This window comes from Oxyura jamaicensis, chromosome Z, assembly GCF_011077185.1.
Source record: "Oxyura jamaicensis isolate SHBP4307 breed ruddy duck chromosome Z, BPBGC_Ojam_1.0, whole genome shotgun sequence".
NCBI lineage: Eukaryota > Metazoa > Chordata > Aves > Anseriformes > Anatidae > Oxyura > Oxyura jamaicensis.
Window position 1 is genome coordinate 51227489 of NC_048926.1, and position 6993 is coordinate 51234481.

Consider the following 6993-nt stretch of genomic DNA (forward strand, 5'->3'; position numbering starts at 1 on the left):
TCAACAATCCCTCGGTTCAGAAGGGGCAAAAGGACAAAGAGTGCTGATTCAATGTTACCTTCATGCTCACTAGATTCCTACTCAGCTTGTTTATATACTGAACGTTATGCATAAAATCCCCCCCAGAGACCTACAGGCACCAGATAGGGTGAACAGGGAACATGAACTACTTTGTAGTTGCATATCTTTCTAGTTTTTTTCTTTATTGTATGTTATATTGTATAAGACCCTAACTACCACTGAAAGACGATAATGAAGGCTTCCACATTTTTGACAATGGAAGTTCTCTAAGTAGCACAGACCTCACTACACAAAGTGGAACAGAGCCTAACCACCATTAGCAACTCGAGCTTTGGTTGTGGAGTTCCATTGACTTCATTTAAAATTTTGACTCTCAAGCGGATGTGTTATTTTTGAAGGGCGTCTCCACACAGCCCAGTGGAGAATGGGCAGAGATCCCAATTTGTCTGAAGATCAGTCAAATTGAGCTGAAAAGACCACAACACTCAATGCCACACAGACTGAAAAGGATGGGTACTGAAGCAGTAATGGCCAAAGTTGTTTGGTGTTATTTATGAGCAGCTAAACTTTGTGACGTCATGGGCCCTAATGTTTCCAGATGTTAGACAGGGAAGCCTGGAACGGATCTAGGTGTCCCTGTCCCCAGCTTTAACACTCTTCATTCATTCATTCTGGTGATTTCATTGCTAACTTTCAGATGAAGAGATACTGTATTTAGCCACACTAAACCACGCCCTGTTACTTTTGCTTCTTGCACATGAAAAGCTCCAAGGGCACCCAGAATAATCCCAGGATGTCCATCACTCCTGCTTCAGGACAGTCACAAAGACCTTCCTGACAGACCTGAAGACTTGGAGGCAGATTTCAGCCTTCTGTTCGTTTATGCACCCTTGTAGCATAATGCTTAAAAAAAAAAAAAAAAAAAAAAAAAAAAAAAATAAAAACAGACAGCAATGGGAGAACATTTCTGTGGCTGAGTTGTGGCTTTTGCTCCAAAAATACACTCAGCAGCCCTCTGCCACAGGCATGCAAATGAGCAAGAGCTCAGTTTGTATTTTACATTCAGAGGTACACCTGATACCTTTTCACCTGTCACATCCATCAGGATGGTTCTCTCCCATGAACAAAGTCCAACAAGTCAATGATTCACATATTAGGAGCAATAAACCCTTCCTGCATACCATACTTCACAAGTACATGCTGCACAGGGTAAAGCTAAGCCAAGCTGGCAGGTGTTGTCACTGTGACTGCGTTTTGGGAGCTAGCATTGCTAGCATTTCTCAACAAGCTGTCTCAATTACACATAAGTAGAGCTGGTACAGGTATCAGCATAGGAGCTGTACTGCCCCAGCCAATAAGCCAAAGGTGTTACAGTGGGCACTGCAACCCCACTAGCAGAAATACAAGCCATGGACTGGTCACTTCTCTTTTGTGCTCCAGTCATAAAAATAATAGGAATTTCCTTCTTTTCCTTCAGTTTTTACAAATAGTGTCTTACTTTGTCAGTATTTACACAACTTTCTTTCCACAATCATATTAAAATGGTAAGATGACTACTTCTCCTTGCCACAGCTGTGATAACTACCTGAAACTAATAATCATTGCTGTTTTGATTTTTGATATGTATTAAACTACTTCCAAGGAATTGTACATACATGGTTTCCTAAGGAGCTGCCCCACTGTAGAACCTAAGCGGTCCATGTAGACAACAGAACAGGTCCTGCATATCTGGCAGTAAGAACTTGCACCTGCTCCACTTATGTGTAATTGAGACAAGACTGTTGGGCTTTTATTTTGTGAGCAGAGAACACAGAATTTGTTCAAAAGAAGGAAAATGAAGTGACTTGTGTATGGTCATACAGAAAAGTTGCAGTAAAGCCAGAACACCACTGTATGAGTTAATAATTTTCCCAAAGGACCATCCTTCCCCTAGCAAAGAGCTTCCACAGAGCTCACACCATGCACACAAGGATATTTATCACCAGACAGGGTAATAAAACACTCAGAAGATGGCTGAATTCCAGGTTTGATTACAAGAAAAACCAACAGCCCTTAACACCGAATGCTGGATATCTTGCATTGCATTATTGCAATGTATGCTGGATAGCTTTTTCCTAAAAGGAAAGCTTGTGATCACAAAGGGATTTGAGATGGGAAATGGCGGAAACACTGGCTCATTATTTCTTCTTTACTGTATAGTATTTCTGTGTAACCAGATGTTTGCAACACTTCAGAATATTTAGACCATCTAAATTCACTAGTCTGAACGTAAATGGACACAAGTCCACCAAGCACTGCGCTTAGCTTAGTTCCTGTCTTCAGAAAGCCTAAACCTAATTAAATCTATAGATATATGGGGTACAGCAATGCCAGTAAATAAAAGACTGGGTAAGAACACAGGTGAAGTCACATCCATACAACCTAGGGCTGCTTTCCTCTACAGCAAGCCTGACTATACTCAGACCAGACAATACTTGGTTTCCTCTGGTCCCCAAACATTTTTATCATCCATTGACATTAGTTGTACAATTCCTCTTTTATTCAGTCTGAAAGAATTTGAGGCACATTACACTCCACCAGAATGTTGTTTCTCTAGCAAAATACAAGGGAGTGCATAACATGGGCTTTGACGTAAAGGTGTTTGGATGTGCTTTGGGGTGTTATAAGACCTCCTGGAATGATGTTATAGGATCCCATGAAGCAGGGGCATCCTAACCTTGTGCTCGAACTGGAGTCAACTTGGGCATCCCAAAGCAGAGTGAGAAAGTAAACTAGACAATGGGGGACAGACAGTCAGGGCTGAAGCTTGTTCTCTAGGCAGATTGGTATTACAAAACACACCTAACATTTCTTTCAGTGCAGAGACAAAGGATCAAGACAATGTAGAGACACAGGTTCCTTGCAGGTACAGCACATTGCCATGCACATGGAGGTGCTGGCAGTATATTTGCTTCAAAGTATCATGCAAGAAGATATCAGTGAAGAAATAGGTCTCATCAACCTGGAAACAAGGTCATTGATTTGAAGCATATTAGTCAAGGATGTTTTACAAGCACTGACATGTAGGGGAAAGTAACAATTCAGGACAGGCATGAGGTTTAACCCTCACTGAAGTCTAATAAAGTTACTATAGAGCTAGGCCTATCTATGGCAGCCAGAAATCCAGTTTCTGACTTTCAGGCAAAATTCATGTCTGCAATGGGGGAAAGTGGGGAAAGAGGAAACATCAGAAAATGACATGATACAACATATTTCCTCTAAGTGCTTCAACATGGAAAGAGTGGTAAAGTTTTCCATGAGGTATTAGTAAGTCTCTCAGTGAATAGCCAAGAGAGCAGAACCAAAATTAAATCCTGCCGAGGGCAACCAAGAGGTTTTTAATTTTTTAATTTTTTTTTAATCTCTCATTTCACTCTGCATTAGGTAATTCGTTATCTAATTTAAAGCAGGTATTACGCGTTAGTCTCTGCACTTTGCAGCTGGCATGTTTAGACCATCTCCTTCATGTGATCTCTTATTTTGGCTGCCTGTGTTCCTTTGGCTGCTGGAGTAGAAATCCTTCACTCCTGACTTTCAGAAAATCTGGATCCCAGTTTCCCCTCGAAGCCAGTTGGAGCAGCCAGTGTGATGACTGTGTAAGCAAGAGGACAGAAGCCTTCAGGATCACAGATAACGTTGGAAAAAGTGTCTGAAAATGTTTTAGATAGAATTTTCAAGGCGTAAAAAACAGGCTTTGAGTTCATAAGTCACTTACCTTGCAAACAACAAGAAAAAATACCTGTATGGACTGCACTGTGCCTTCCTCTTCTGCAGTGCTGGAAATGTTTCCTCTTTAGTTAAAAAAAAAGCAGCTGTAGATGAAGAGTGAACTGTAAGGTCATGTAAATTAAACTCCTTTCACTTGCTCTCTCTTTCAGGACTACCTCCACCTATGGCAGGGAGCCTAAGTAGGTGTAAGTCATGTGGGACCTGATCCAGTTCTCATGAAGTCAATGAGAGTCTTTCCACTGACTTTTATAGGCATTGGATCCAGGCCACAGTGAGGAGCTGGAAGGTGTAAGTTAAAATATCCCTCTTGTGTTTCCTTTTACATACAAACAGTAATCCCCTCACCCACAACTCGTTTAAGTAATGCTTCGTGTTTCTTCATCCAAGCTCTTTTGTGTGCAACATCTATGGGGTTAATATCCTGAGGTTAGACTGAGACTTTGAAAGTCTGGACTTCTGGGGTTTAGGAGTCACTGTAAGATACCACTTGCCTAATGTATTTATTATTATTATTATTTTTCTGTTGGAGTTTTCATTCAATCCCATCCCATTCTGACAGATTCAGGAATCCTATTTTGGGGATGTGAGACCATTGTCCTCCTGCCCCCAGCCCAGGTGAGAACCCATGCTACTAGGAAGTGCTGCTCGAGGAGATAGCTCTGCCTCAGTCTATAGTAAGACCTGAGACTCTTAAGTCTTAGCTTGCTTCTGGTTTCTGCAAAGCATTCTCTGCAAAGCCCTAATGAAATCCTTCCTTGTAGTTTGCCTTGACAAAAATTGTCATGCTGTTTGGTTTATTTAGACATGTATTTATACAGTGTGACAGAACTGAGATAATGATGATAATCGGATTTGACACAGCATGAGCAGCAAATGTGCAGAAGAAAGGAGTAGCTTCATCTGAGTTTCATCTCAAGTTTATCCAGAGTAAGGGAAACTGCAGTATAAGTTTCCCTCTGCCTTATAGCCAGGAGGACCCACTACAACTGTGTAGTAACTCTCCCCTGCAGAGCGAGGCTGACTAAGGACATGTTTGTTTAGGTGTCTGTGGCTACAAGTTAAAACTGAAGACGTAAACTGCAAAAATCAAGTCATTTAAGGGGAGAGGGGGCAGCATGGTTTAAGAGAGTTTTTAACCCCAGAACTCTTCCTGCTGAGATCAAGGGGATTTATCCAGAGGGGAGGGATAGTCTGTCACTCATGGGAACAACCCCCCTTTCTGTTGACTCTCAGGGGAGCAGTCCTGACTGTAAGCAGTGATGTGGCCACAGAGGCAGTGAACTTTCACAGAACAATAAGCTGTTCTTACATTTCCCAGATTAGAGAGTGAGCACATGAAAAGAAAATGCAACAGGACCCATCAGCTGCTGCTTTTTGGGAGGGCTGCTGACCAGCCAACAGGTGAGGTCTTACCTCTGTATCAGGTGGCAGTTTTCAGCTCCAGCAGTAGACAGCCAGCATCACGGCCAGTCCCAAGCCCCTCACACCCCGGCTCCTAGCCCAGCGCTGCCCCACGCATGCTTTGCCACATCCTCCCTGCCCATTTGGCACACAAGACAAGGCTGGAAGTGGTTCAATCCACCTCCAGATGAGCCCAGCCCCCATCAACTGCAGCAGAAGTAAAGGCAATGACATGTAGGCTCCTCAGCTGTGCTTAGGAGTTTGCCTGATTTTCCAGAGAATGGGATTGTGGGTAGCTTTATGGGAATACTGCTTTTGATTAAAGAACAAAACAGCTCTCTGATGCAATCTTTGCTCTACTGCAAAGTCCACATGCTCAGAAATCAGAATAAGGTCTCTCTCTTCTTCCTCCCCCAAAACATCAGTTGATAGCCTTAAGACCTAGGAACTCATTTTTTATAAGGCAGGCTCTGGACATTGATAGAAGAAGTGATAACATCCTTAGAGAGTCCTGCAGCTGTGCGCTCTGGGTCCATGCAGAGGGAGCTCAGCCTTCATCAGTGTAACAGCACTGGGGACAAAGGCAAGTTGAGAGCAAGGAGAGTGATTTATAACTGTTTGCCAGACTGAAACACTGACTTATTTCACAGTAAATCCTTAATACAGCAAAGGTACCATGCACTGTTTTCAGTGACACTGAAACCACTTGTGAATTCAGTTTGCATTTAGGGGGTGCTTTCTTGCCCAAAACATTTTCCTCTTGCTGATATGAATTCTTCCCTGATAACCCAGCACATTCCAGAATAAAATTATTTATTCTGGAAAACAAAGCAAAACAAAACAAAAACAAAAACAAACAAACAAACAACTTTGACACAGATATTTTTAAACAGAGTTTGGGAATTTTGGTTGAAGCTTTTCTGTTTCAACAGGGCTGCTTTTAAATGAAAAATGCTGATTTGAAACAGTGTTAAATAATGAAAACAAAAGTCTTCCACTCAGAATCACAGCCTTCAAATTGAATTAAATTAATCCACTCTTTCCCTCCTTTCCTTGCCATTCCAAACACTGAAAAATTTTTATTCTGGCTCAGCTGGCACTGATTTTTCCCTTTGATATCATTAACTAATTAAATAGAAAAATCCCTGGAACTGTTCACCGTTTTATAACATGCTGGCTGGGAGGATTGTCCCCTCCACCCTCCCCACAACTCCCAGCCAAACTGTTTGACCCCAGCATGGTAGAGGGAGGGCAGATGATGTAGAAGGAATAGAGAACACACTCAAAAAGAGTGCAGTCAACATATAGTAGAGTCCTCATCCTCTTTAAAGAATGTGTATATTCACATATGCATCTCCCTCTCTGTAGTTTTTTTCCCATGTGATTATAAGCTCCTTTAATGTTATCTTTCCAGAGTAGCCACACACCTTATCATGGTTCAGGTCCGCAGCCCATGGGGGTGAGATGAGGGAGTGCATGTGACGGTGGAGAAACAGGACCGATGCAAGGCAAAACACCACCTGCAGATAGAGGTCCAGCTCCATCTAAGGTGAGATAACTTAGGCAGACACACAGAATGTCTGGGAATAACAAGCAGAAAGTAATGTGTGCTTCATACAGAAAAATAAAAATAAAAATAAATTTAAAGTGTAAGGAATATGCAAGGACAAAGCAAAGCCTCCAAAGACCTGTTTGGAAAGGTCAGTTGGATTCAGAGCCATTCAGGGCCACAGCCTCATGCAGGGAGTGTGGCTGAACCTTGCCAGGTTACACCCTCCAGAATAATGGGAGAAGAGTACAGAC